Below are 14,220 nucleotides of genomic sequence, written 5' to 3'. Positions count from 1 at the left end.
AGCTTGGAGGACTGCGGCTGCACACACTGGGCATGCTGGGACAGCCAGGATGATTGCTGTGGGCCTCGGCACTGGGCGCCCACAGAGTTCTATGGACATGGGTCCCATGATGTCTGCCAGCAGTCATGCAAACACGTGGGAGTTCATCTTTGGTTCCAGAGAACATAAAATGACCTGTTTCAGTAAAACAGAAACTTAAGAAGGAAAAACGAACAAGCACAAAATGTAAACTTAGCTACGTCTGTTTTGGTCTGAGAGGAGCAGAGGCACTTGGAATGACTGCAGACTCCTGACACCTCACCCTTTCCTTTTGTCCATGAATAGACACAGAATTGCAAGAACTTTTAGAGCCAAAGGTTAATCACAGAAAGAGATCGGTTTCCATCTCCCAGGAACAAATCTGTGTAAGAAATCTGATGACATGTTCCTGGATTGACCGTAAAAACCATTTTCCCAAATAACATCAGCTAACTTTCTGGATTCTATCTTTGGGACTATCCCCAAATTCACTGGGGAAATCATCGTATGAAATCAGTTCAGTTTTACCAGGGTATGATACAATTTGCAAAGCTATGTCATACAACCACATAGTTAGTGTGGATGAAAATACTATTAATTAGAGATAAGCATTTGTCCAAGAACTTGCTGTAATCGGATCTTGTGGGGATTTAGCTCGGTACTTTGCCAGTCAGGAATACAAAATAGATTTGGAGATGGAAATGGAGTCCCCTGTCTTACAGGAATAGATTCTTGTGACTTTTTCTTTTTAAGAAAAAATTTGCTCATTTCATCACCCTCACCTTCCTTTCTTGATTAAGAAATCTGATCTTGTAGGAAATAATAAGCAATGAGCCTTAATTTTTGGTATTGTCTTTTAAAAAGACTTCTAAAAATTGCCTTTTAAAAGTAGCTTAGGCTGGATCCCAAAAATAATTATACTTAAGTCATAAAAATAAAATTTCTAATATACAGAATTCTTTTAGAAAGTCTTTTACAAGGTAACAAAAACGTAAAGCTCACTGTGCATTTCTTTATAAGGAATGAAAATTAGACATGATAAAATGATCTAATTTCTTCACAGTCAACTTTTTAATGACTTTTCTAATGACAAAATAGATTTATCTTTCCTAATGTCAGAATTGTAAGATAAAGTCCCACAAGAATTAATTCTGGAAAGCTTAATAATTATAATTTTAATTTATATGTGCTAACTATGGTTGTATGCTACAGCTTTAAAAATCATGTGACACTCTAGTGAAACTACTCTGATTTAACACACAGAACCAAGTCTCCTAACCCAGCGCGCTTTCAGGCCATCAGATGTTCCCCTCTCCCCAGCCTAGTCCCTCACCAACTTAGCACGTGCCTCAAGCCCTCCTCTGGGGGCTGAGCCCCTGGACCTCCCTGGCCTGGCCTCCCTGATGCAGCCCTTCACATTCCACCTGGCTCCTCAGCTCACCCTTCCCTGATCATTCTTCCTTGCCCTCTGCTAATAAGGCCATGTTAACATATGCCTGACCTTTTTTCTCCATCAAAAAGCCACATCCCCTTCCCTCAACCCCAGAGCTAGATACTCTGCCTACCAAGGTAACAGTTAACTTGCCTAATAAATGCATCTGTCTATACACTAAGGAAAGACGGCTAGAGAAGCTCTCTTCCCTCCTAGGTGACATATGCACTGTTTCTAGAGACAGAGAAGAGATTACAACAGCATCGAGGCACCCCATGGAGGTGCCCCTCACATAAGTCTATGCGCAGGGCCAGTTATGACCACTAACCATAGATCGTGCCAAATCGCAACAACCCACTCACTGCCTCGGAGTATTTCAGCACAAGAGGATTTTGACCTTTGGTTGGACCAAGATCAACATAACAACAGGGTTGGCAGTTTACAGTCAGATGGAAAATAATAATTTCTATACAGTGAGCACCTGCCATGGGACAGACACTACTACTGCTTGATTAATTAATTAACTAATTCAACATATATTCAAGAGTAACTGACTATCTGGTTGGTACATTTTAAGGTCTGGAGATAAGATAGAGCATGTTGTTTTCAAGATGGTTCAATAAGATCAGAACATGGAGTTCCAGAAGGGAGTGGAAAGAGATGAGGCTCAAGAGGCAAATCAAAAGGCAAATGATGAAGGAGTCTTGGTGCCACATGAAGGATCTTTGACATTGTTCTTTTAGAAAGAAAGAAAAAAAACTTCAGTACGGTCTCAGGACTAAAGATACAGCTTTGGTAGTTTCCAGAGCATCAATAATCCTTACCAAAGAATCTAGAAAAGTCAGCATTATTATTCCTACTTTACAGATTAAAAGCCCATAGTGCACATCTATTGATTTGATCCACCTAGAACCCTTTTCTTCTTCATCTAGTAACAGCCTCCCCCCACCCCCCCACCTTCTTTTAGGAAACTGCTCCTCCTCACCCCAGGCATGTGGTTCAAGTGGAGACAACGTAGTGCCCTGTGCCCTCCAGATCCAGTGACCCAAGCTGGGCCATTGCAGTATCTTACACTTGGAGTTGCAATCTTAGAGTGACCTGACCAGAAGGAGGAAACTCTTCCCTAGGTTTCTCTGGATTGCAACTGGGGCGAAGGGCCACTTCCTCTCCTGGCAAAGTTATCCGCATGTCAGGACCTAACTACAGGCATATAGCACAGAGAGGCAGAACTGCAGTGGGAGGGAATCAAATGGGGCCCATGGGAAGCAGAGAGAGGAGGCCCAATCGCAATAAGACATTGGTTCCTGCTGTGCTCTGTTACACTCCTGCCTTTCCAGTTATATCAGTGGTGAATCCCTGCCAGGATCCAAGTTAGTTCAAGTTGAGTTTCTGTCACGAGTCACAGAAGTCCTGACTAATACAGAAATTGAGACTTAGATGGGTTAAATGATTTGACCAAGGCAGGTAGTAAATCGAACTTGGAATCAGACCCAGGGCATTCTGGCCTCTGCACCATGCTGCAGAGTACAGGGTTCTAAGATGATGTCCACTTTCTGGCTAGAGGAGAATCTCAGACTATATGGTTAAGTGAATAAAAAATAAAAAATGAATCAAGAGCCAGGTTCAAATTCAGACAAATTTAATTACTGCAATATTAGGCAAATCAATTAATCTCTTTGAGTTCCATTTGTAAAATTAAATATCTATCCTGCTCACTTCATAGGTGTTTGGTTAATTAAGGGGGCTGATACATGTGAAAGCATTTGAAAACAATAAAGAACCTATCCAAAGGCAGGTGTTGCCAATCTCAATCAGCAATAGAAAAGTGTATTAAATCTATTCTCTCTCTTGTTGCTTAAACCCACAATCTTAGGGGTGGGAAACAGAAATCCAGAATGTTATCTCATCCATGTTAATTTCCATCTGAATAAACAGTCACTTCTGTGTTATTGTTGTTACCGAACATTTATTGAAAGCCAGACAGGGTCTGGGTGCCCTGGAAAATACAAAATCTAGAGAAGTCTCTGGGAAAGGCAGGAAACCCAGAGCAATGGTTGGCATGGTACTTGGGAACAAGAAACCAAAGGTGTGGTTCCCAAGTCCCCTTCAGAATTAACATGGCAGTGTGTCCACATTCCTGAGCCTGTCCTGCGCTGCCTTTTCCATTCCTTCCTCTCATGGGGCATTTTGAAGACTGGTAAGATAATTCCAAGTGCATGTTTTAAGGGACAGAGCATGATGTTCTGTAACTAGGCTTGGTTCTATTTATTGCAGATGCCACTTCATTTTGATAACAGAACCCTGTCTTTTCTTTTGGGGCATTTTTTATGATATCGTAAGGATGTCAATGTTTCTCTTCACTGCACAGGTGTACCATGCTTAGACAACAGGAGATTCTTTGTCCTGAAAATGTACATGTAAATCACATTTCATCAAAATCAAATTATATCCAAAATGCCATAGGATCCCTGTAGAAACTCACATAGGAGATGGTGTTGTGTATAGGAAAGAGTGGAGGGTAGGAGTCAGAAAATCAAGACTCAAGCATTAGTTCAATCATTTCCTCCTTGTGTGACTCTAGGCAAGTCATTTAACCTCTTTGCCTGACGGTTTTGACATCTGTAAAGTGAGAATAATATGAGTTTTTGACCTTCCTTATGGACTTTTGTGAGCACCCAATGAAATGTTTTCAAGTTGGATAAAGAAAGACTAAATCCATGTCCTCTGGGATTTCAAGCCCTATTCATAAAAATCCAATTACAAGAATTGGCAACAACGAGGAAGGGAAGGCAATGGATGTGAAAATGAAACCATCTCAAGCAACAGGCATATTGATGCACGTAGCCAGCACTCAGTATTTCTAGAGCGAATAAAAAAAGTATAACTGCTTCAGTGACCATTTACTATCCTGTGCACTGGAAATCACAAGTACCTTACACCTGGGCAGCACTCACTTATTCTTACAACAAAAGCCACCAGCAACCTGGTAAAAAAATAATTCATTCTTATTTTCAGAGGCCAAAGTTGCACAAATTACATTCATGTCTTAAGTCATTCATTTACCTGAGGAGTCTACGTCTCAAGACAGTTCTCAGAATGTGGTTCTCAAGACACCAGCATCAGAATCTACCCCAAGGTTACATTTTGAAAATGTAGAATCCTGGATCTCAGCCCAGATTTGGTGAATTAGAATTTCTGGGGATGAATCTGCATTTTAACAAACATGCACAGACACAACTAACCCACCCCTACACTGTAATTCTAAAGTTTGAGAGTGACTTATAGGTTTCCAGGAATAAGAAAAACTATATCTCTGGAAAAACCTGGCTCAGTAGAAATGCCTTCAACCTCCCAGGAGTTTTTATGCTAAACGTAATCAACACTTCTAGTGAGTCCTGGAAATACATCATGCTACAAACAGTTAACTAAAATTGTATTAAACCTATAAAAAAAAATCAGTCCCTGAAATTCCAATGTTGTGTAATTACACATGTGCACCGTGAAGTATAATACAAATGTTTATACTGTGTGCCTAATTATGCGCTGGTTTCAGTTTTTAATATTTGGATTATTTTTAGTATCTAGTTTTCTTAACATGAGGCAAGACTATAGTCAGAGCAAGAGCTTAGTGACCTGAGATACCTGTGTCCACATTCCTGAGCCTGTTCTGTGCTGCCTTTTCCATTCCCTCCTCTGATGGGGCATTTTGAAGACTGGTAAGATAATTCAAAGTGCATGTTTTAAGGGACAGAGCATGATGTTCTGTAACTAGGCTTGGTTCTATTTATTGCAGATGCCACTTCATTTTGATAACAGAACGCTGTCTTTTCTTTTGGGGCATTTTTTATGATATCGTAAATGGGGAGGGTGGGCACTGTGTGACTATAGGAACCAGGTATCTAGCAACTGGGTGGTCACTCAGGGTGGTGACTGTCAAGAACTTCGAAGGGTCTGAGATTTTACCCTACATGCGTGCTAACAAGTTAGCCTGCCACAGTTTCGTGGATGCTGCCAGAAGATACAAGATTCTTGGATCAGAGAAAAAGACTTTATTACTCAACCCGCAGCAAGCAGCATGAGCTTCACACCTGCATCAGTTTCTCTTGCCCCTCAGGTCCCACATGGCAAAGTGGGGATGGCCGGGTGGTGGATGTGTGCACCCTGTGGGTTTGCATCACAGCTGGGCAACTCCAAGCTTAGGAAACCCAAATCTTATAAAGGGCTGCAAGCACACCTGCCCAACTTTTGTTCCAGGGGGAGACATTATCTTTACTATACTGGACAAAAGCAAACCTCTGTTCTGGAGGGAGACACTATCTCTATTTTCCAAGACTGTTCGCTGTAAAATATCCTTGAAAACAGTCTGGAACAAAAGGCTGTCAGTGCCTGTGTTCACTAGTTGTGCAAGAGACCCACAAAGAATTGTCTCCCAAAAGTGACTTAGCTGATTCTGGAAAAGACATGGAGTCACATAACAACATCAGCCCATTGTATCATTTATTTGCACCAAAGAAGATTTGGTTAGAGAAAACCCCAACTCCACATCTCCTTCAAGAAAATGTAAGCAGAGCCCACAGCCTGTTACACAGTAGGTATTCAACAATAGTACACAGTAGAAACTCAATAAATGCTTCCCCAGTCTCCCTACACATATATTCCACATAATCTTTTTGCTCATTTACTCTTTTATTTGACATATCCCCTCTTATGGTCCCTGTTTTCAACTTTACAAAAATATTGAAGTTGAAAGTATGAGTCAGAAAGGAATTTGTCCCAGATGGCCCTACCTATAACTTCCCCAAAGGTCTAAAGAACTTCTGGGGATGTCTTGTCCTGGAGTTTGCCTTTATGTTTCCGTGCATGTGTGATGCACTAGGTGGTGCTCATGGCTTGATCTGAGCTGGGACACTTTTTCCAGGGAGATAAAATGCTAACTAAACCTCACTTTGAATATGTTTTTACGCATGTAAATCCAAAGCAGTAAATCTCAATTATTAATAACTACTTCTGGAAAATATAAAAGGAAAATATTGCTTTAGGTTAAGAATGATCATGGGCCTTTTCCTTCCCAAATTATTTACAATTAGCTATTCTGCCAAGGAGAGAATTCAGCTATAATTCTGCAGAAATTGTCAAGTAATTTTTATCTTCAAGAAGAGCTGTAGCCTGAGTGAAATCTTCTAACCTAGAAAGTCCCAGTCCTGGAGAAGTGACGATATGAAGAAGTGCTTTGTAGAGCAAGGCAGAATTTTTCTTCCAGATCCAGGCATGTTCAGGCAAGAACATAAAACTACAGCCAGCTACAGGGGAAAAAAATTCCTCTGCTGGTCCAGATAACAAACAACTAAATCACTAAACTAAAAGGCTCCTTTACCAACCTGTCTAATACGGTCAGAAATTTAAAGAAAAAAGGAAGTCTGGCCTGAGTTAAGTATTCAAAGACTAGCAGCTCACCAACCAGCATGTATCCAGTGCCAGTATGAAGCCTCAGAGAAGAGTTGTGTGAATCATACTTCCTCTGAATTGGATTACAGGAATAAATAGCTCTAATTTGTAAATGTTAAAAGCATCTCTCGCCTTAAATAACTTACCGATTTGTACGACTAAACACACACGCCAGCTTTTACTGTCTCTGTCCTTTATGGATGCTGGTGCAGTGTCAGGCAGCATCCTTCCAATACCACACTGATGTGCCCCTACAAAGGAAAGTCAAAACAATAACTGTGCCAATTCTTAGTCACACCTCTTCCTGGTGGAATTTCCACACCAGGTCTTTAGATCTCCATTACATAATTCATGAAACTGTCTCCGTGAATGGCCACACCTGGAAGTTTGGCACCTGGAGGATTTTTTTTTTTTGTAAACTAGATTCTATTTAAGTAAAGATATCCGCTTCACCTCATAGCTGCCAAAGGTTTCATTGTTATCAATAAAAGGAGAAATTAAAAATAACTAAAGAGGAAAGAAATACACAGATATATACATATTTTATTGGTAAAATTAGTTCTTGAGCAGGTAGTGCATTCACTGTTCATTACACTATTAAAAGCATAAATAAACAATAAAAATAAATAAAAGAGCCATTCATGAAACAATGACAATAGTATTTTATGAACCAAGGACTATGAGGAATCCAATTCTATTCACTTAAATGAATAAAAAAGTCAAAGGCAGCGTAAGTTATTGCACATCAGTGTGACTCTGTGCCCTGCCAGCTCTTCTGCTCAGGCCTGGATGACAATCTGGGCAAAGATATTTCAGAATTAGGATGTCTGGTTCTCATTTCTCCAAAAAAGATATACAGATGGCCAACAGACACATGAAAAGATGTTCAAAATCATTAACTATCAGGGAAATGCAAATCAAAACTACAATGAGATATCACCTCACACCCGTCAGAATGGCTATAATTAACAAGACAGGAAACAAACATGTGTTGGAGATGATGTGGAGAGAAGGGAACTCTCATACACTGCTGGTGGGAGTGCAAACTGGTGCAGCCACTATGGAAAACAGTATGGAGATTCTTCAAAAAATTAAGGATAGAACTACCATATGATCCAGCTATTCCACTGTTGGGTATTTATCCAAAGAACTTGAAAACACCAATGTGTAAAGATACATGCACCCCTGTGTTCATTGCAGCGTTATACACAATAGCCAAGACTTGGAAGCAACCTAAGTGCCCATCAAAGGACAAATGGATAAAGAAGCTGTGGTATATATACACAATGGAATACTACTCAGCCATAAGAAACGATGAAATCCAGCCATTTGTGACAACATGGATGGACATTGAGGGTATTATGCAAAGTGAAATAAGTCAGAGGGAGAAGGTCAAATATCGTATGACTTCCCTCATCAAGTAGTAGATAATAACAACAACAAAAAAACACATAAAGACAGAGATTGGATTGGTGGTTACCAGAGGGGAAGGGGGGAGGGAGGAGGGCGAAAGGGATAATTTGGCACATGTGTGTGGTGATGGGTTGTAATTAGTATTTGGGTGGTGAACATGATGTAATCTATGCAGAAATAGAAGTACAATGATGTACACCTGAAATTTATACAATGTTATAAACCAATGTTACTGCAATAAACAAAAAATTAAAAAAAAAAAAAAAAAAGGATGTCTGGTTCTTCTATGTTGGTGGGAGCATGAGTGAGGAAGAGTCATGCTGATGACCATACAAGGCTTCAGGTCAGAGCAAAGGGACAGGTGCCTCCTTCCTGAGGAATGAAGCTTGCATGGGACAGAAGAAAAATCAGAATTGTCCCAGGAGAACACCAAGTCCAAAGTCAGGAGCTTCCAAAGCAGCACAGTAAGCAAGAAAGCTAAGCAAAGGTCAAGGGTCCCAGCATGGGGTCAGCATAGGGCACCCTCCCTGCCCGAGACCCTCTACAGCCAGCCCCAAGGAGAGCAATGGCAAAAACATGGGATCAAGCTACAGAGAGACAGCTCAGAAGATGAAATAAAACCTCTCTGGTTTTCCTCAAGGTTCACCAGCAAACATTTTCTATATCAATGTTAAAGGTCTTCTTAAAACTAAGGAGCATGCCTTAGTTCTTTTAGTAAGTGCCGAATGCTGAACATAATTTAATCCTTTGATTCATTATTCGTAGCATACGTCTATTTATTCTGCAAGCATTTACCTACGTTGTTTTTGGGACTTATTATTAGGCGTATTAGGCGTCAAGGTCACTGTAAGGAAAACGGGATTGAGACACAAGTTAAACAGCAACAGACAGAATGGGCTCAGAACGTGACTTTCATATCCCTGGTAAGAACATTTCCTATTGACATTTTCTTCACTTTCCCTAACTTGAAGTGTTTAAATCACGTGTATCAAAAAGTTTACTGCATTGGATCTCCTGGTTAATTTATTTTATCTTTTTTTGTGTGTGTGTGAGGAAGATCGGCCCTGAGCTAACATCTGCCAATCCTCCTCTTTTTTGCTGAGGAAGACTGGCCCTGGGCTAACATCCATGCCCATCTTCCTCCACTTTATATGGGACGCCACCACAACATGTCTTGACAAGCGGTGCATGGGTGCGTGCCCGGATCCGAACCTGCGAACCCCGGGCCGCCGCAGCAGAGCACACGCACTTAACCGCTTGCACCGCCGGCCCCTCCTGGTTAATTTAGGATTGAGTTCATTTACATTTTCTGTACTATACCTGACCCAAATGTGAAAGCCTATAAACTCTTCTCTTCATTACACTGTCCTCTTGCCAGCAGGGTACCTGCTCACCTTCCCAAGACTCTAGAATGCTACGGATGCTAATAATGATGCCTCAGAGTCCACAGCAAATGCATTAGCAAGCCCCTGGAAGTGTGCAACAAATGCCAGTAGGGACTTTCCATCCTGCCAAGCAAATTCAACATAGACCTTAGCCCAGTCAGTTATCAGGTCCAGCATAATTCTTTGATGAGCTCGTTAAAGGGAAACAAACAAATTGGAGGCTATTCCAAGTCAGGGACTAAGTTCTCAACTTCTTTGTATTCCTCACAGTAACCTCGCACAATGCTTTGTTGACAGTTGTTCCTTGATTAACAATTAGCTTTTGTTGATTCATCCCTTTTATGTGCTTTTCAAACAAAGAATAGGGCGGTGTAACGGGAGTTACATGAGCAACAGGATATTCTTGACACACTTTCTTGGAATGTTAATTCACTCAAAGAGCTAGAGGCATAAGACATTACATTTATATTTTTTAAAAATAGAGTGCAAACATCAGCATGAATTTTTAAGATAAAGTCTGAAAATCAAAGACAACTCACACTTGCAGCTGGGCATTTGAAGACATACTCTCAGACCCCAGGAGGTGCATGCTCACTCCTTCTCTTTAGTGGAAGAGTCTGTGTAGCACACTGCTTGATACACACACACACACACACAATTTGCTTCCTTCTCCCTCCCCCAAAAAGTATAAATTTAAACCCAGAAATTCCACTTTAGGGAACTTACCTTAATAAATAATTAACTGTGCAAATATACATGAGTGCAGCTGTTCACCTAGAATTATTTTTATAAAAATGAAAACTACTGAATATTCTAAATGTCTCTCTTTAGGAAACTGATTAAGCAAATTATGGAATAGACATACAATGAAATTTTACTTAAAATAATGTGTGGATCTACATTTATTGACATTAAAAGATGTCCACAATATACTAGAGAACACATTAAAAAATTGTGTGAACAATATGATCTCCATTTGTTTAAAAATAATATGTATGGGGCCGGCCCCGTGGCTTAGCGGTTAAGTGCGTGCACTCTGCTGCTGGCGGCCCGGGTTCAGATCCCGGGCGCACACCAACGCACCACTTCTCCGGCCATGCTGAGGTCGCATCCCACATACAGCAACTAGAAGGATATGCAACTATGACATACAACTATCTACTGGGGCTTTGGGGGAAAAATAAAAAATTAAATTAAATTAAAATAAAATAAAATAAAATAAAAATAATAATGTGCATGTGTGTGTGTGTGACCATGTATGTATATTCAGGGAAAAGTCTGGAAGGATATGGAACAAAATAATAACTATTTCTGGGTGGCAGAATTATAGATGATTTCTTTCTTTATTGTGTTTTTCTATAAACTCTTAATTTTTTAAATGAGTATATGTCAATTTTTTAAATAATGCTTATTAAAGGAATTTATATAATACAAAAAGTATAAAGTAGAAAGTAAAATAGTCATCCCAAAATCGTGCCATCTGAAAATAACAATTTTTTTATTGTGACCATTATTCCAAAAATATGACATTCATCCTACATATCTCAATACGCATAAATACATGTTGACATAGTAATTAGATAGATAAATGATTGATATATAAGCAGCTCAATTAAAATTTATTAAAATGGAATCACAGTATATATGCTACATTTTCATAAAAAGCTCTAAATCTATCATTGATCTTATTTATTTATTTTTGTGTGTGTGTGAGGAAGATCAGCCCTGAGCTAACATCCGTGCTAATCCTCCTCTTTTTTTGCTGAGGAAGACCGGCTCTGAGCTAATATCTATTGCCAATCCTCCTCCTTTTTTCTCCCCAAAGCCCCAGTAGATAGTTGTATATCGTAGTTGCACATCCTTCTAGTTGCTGTACGTCGGACGCGGTCTCAGTATGGCCGGAGAAGCGGTGCATCAGTGCGCGCCCGGGATCCGAACACGGGCCACCAGTAGCAGAGCACACGCTCTTAACCGCTAAGCCACGGGGCTGGCCCTGTCATTGATCTTAAGAAAAGAAAAAGAAACTGAAGTGCACTAAAATGATTGTTGAACTTCAACTAAATATTTTTATCACCATAAAATATATTCTTTCGTAAAATATATCTCTAAGGTTATGGAAAAAAATTATAAACAGTTTAAATCATTAAATAATGATTAAACTGCATGTTTAATATAGACATTATGAATTGACTCCTTCCTAAGCAAGATAAGAAAATTAGCAAGCTTTTACTTCTTCCCATATACTCATTTTGGTTAGTGATTTTGTTTATGCTTTCAGGGTTTATAACATTTACATTTGCTTCTATAGCCATAATTCCTATGGTTGTTAAACCTTAGATAGGTATCTAAATGGACCCAATAATCACTGCCTGTTCTTTTACCATTCGTGAGTTCTATAGTTTTAATTTATTCTTCAATTACCAGTATTTCATCAAATACTCCTTTTGTTTTCAATGAGGCTTCATATGTGCTGTATTCACTGAGTTCTTGAGTGTTTAGTAATAACTCCCATTACCTTTATACATGAATGACAATTTGTCTGGGTATTACATTCTCGGGTCATGTTTTCTTGCCACCATTGTCTTCTGACTGAATCTTACTATACATAAAGTGTATATATATATTCTATATGTATATTCTATATTTCTATATTATATTTATGACTATATAATATTCAGTCTAGAATGGTATCTTGTGAAGCAGAACTCTTTTCTGTCTTGTTCACTGTTATTTGTATAGTGCCTAGACTGTAAGCTTTCAGAAAACATTTGTTGAACGAGTGAATTAGTGAGAAAATTATCATCAGTTGCCTATCTATCCAGACAAAACATTTTGTCTATAGAAAATCTGACCAGTCACATTTGATGTCTCAAGATCTCCCAACATAAAGACTCCTAGATAATTTAGAATTGAAAAAGTACTGTTGGCCACAGTACTGATTTGGGTTCAAGACAGCGGTTTCAAACTTGAGCATGTATCAGAATCACCTGGAGGACTGGTTAAAATGAAGACAGCTGGGCCCCAGCTCTAGAGTTTCCGTTCAGTAGGTCTGAGTGGGGCCTGAGAATCCGCATGTCTAACAAGTTTCTCGGTGAAGCTGATGCCGCTGGTCCAGAGACCACATTTTGGGAACCACGAATTGAGAGAACAAGAATACTTAGTAAGAGAAGGATGTGCAACTATGACATACAGCTATCTACTGGGGCTTTGGGGAAAAAACAAAAATAAATAAATAAACAGGCCTAGGGGCATATTAAAAAAAAAAAAGAATATTTAGTAAGAATAGACTTTAATTTAGTTGACTGATATATTTCCTGCAAAAATCATGTTTATAAGGAGATTTCTTGCACTTGTAATATAATCTTATCAGTTCTCTGGAATTTGCATTGTCTCTATTATTCTGTATGGCATCCAACAGAAAATCTTTCTACTTCAATTAGAACTTGTCAAGTGACAAGAATAAATTCTGCAAGCATACCCTTCTTCTTGATACTATAAGATTGTCCAAACATTCCCACTTTTAATTTGCTTTGCTAGGCAGTATTTCTTAGACCAGGTTTAATTGCCTTCCACATTATAAGGCACTATCTAGGTAACCTTTGTCAGTAAAAGCATTAACAAACTACAGTTGCTCTTTATCAAACTGAGGTATGGCAGGTGCATTAATAGTAAATACCTCCAACTGGTAACAAGCTGTATGGAAAAAAATTTGGCACATTGGTAAAAACTACATTTATAGCAATATTGTTAAAGTTTCTAGCTTCATCTTTGGAGCCTAGCCAACGGGACATACCTATCTTTGTTAAGGATTTTGCAGATACCTCATAAAGGCCAAATAATAACTCATCTTTTAGCAAAAGCATAACCTCTTGCAGGTTTTAGAAGTATGAACCTATGAATGCTTTTTTAACAAAGGAAATGTTAAATAGAGCATAGGATCCTTAGCTGCTCTAGTGGAAAGTGTAACAAGAAATTAAAGAACGATAGTCCAGTAGATTGACTAGTCCACACCTTTCTCTGAAAGGTATCATTTTCTTTAGAAGCTTTATATATCTCAGTGGACAAGTAAAATAGAGAATAGAGCATTTCATCTGGTTATTCAGCAGAACCTCCAAAATTGTTCTTGGAGGGGAGGGAAGAACACCTGAAGGAAGGAAATCACTGTTTGTCTCCTCGAAATATTACCTAGAAGGGCCACAGCTCTGTATCAGCTATGCCAGCACCTGCTCGTGAGAGTCCTCCCTCCTACCCAAGGAAGTGCTGAGCAAGAAATGATTTACTTCAAATAGTGCCAAGGCTGAATTTCTGAAGACTAGTTCGAGTTGCACATCCAGCAAGGAAGCAGGTTTGGAGCAAGTGCAAGCATCTGAGGACAGCACAGGAAGGCTTTCTGACAGGCCCTACTTGGGGATTTTCTCAAAAACATTTGCAAGATGCCAAGTTAATCTTGAGGCTTCTTGCCTCACCTCCTTTTATGTCCCTCCCTGAGCATTCTTGTATAAACTTGTCCTCAGGATGTCTTTCCAC

At 39.4% G+C, this 14,220-nt stretch overlaps 1 protein-coding gene across 1 annotated transcript in view; it reads right to left on the bottom strand.

Moving 5' to 3' along the window:
• The window catches only part of LOC147915255 (uncharacterized), a 167,263-nt gene that overhangs the window by 33,142 nt on the left and 119,901 nt on the right, over positions 1-14,220 (bottom strand). Inside the window, exon 4 of the mRNA XM_087439400.1 lies at positions 7,042-7,146. The gene's annotated coding sequence lies outside the window, so the exon portion shown is untranslated. The remainder of the gene's footprint in view (positions 1-7,041; positions 7,147-14,220) is intronic.

This window comes from Ceratotherium simum, chromosome 14, assembly GCF_057802395.1.
Source record: "Ceratotherium simum simum isolate JZ-2026a chromosome 14, ASM5780239v1, whole genome shotgun sequence".
Classification (NCBI taxonomy): domain Eukaryota; kingdom Metazoa; phylum Chordata; class Mammalia; order Perissodactyla; family Rhinocerotidae; genus Ceratotherium; species Ceratotherium simum.
This window is presented reverse-complemented; position numbering and strand designations above follow the sequence as displayed.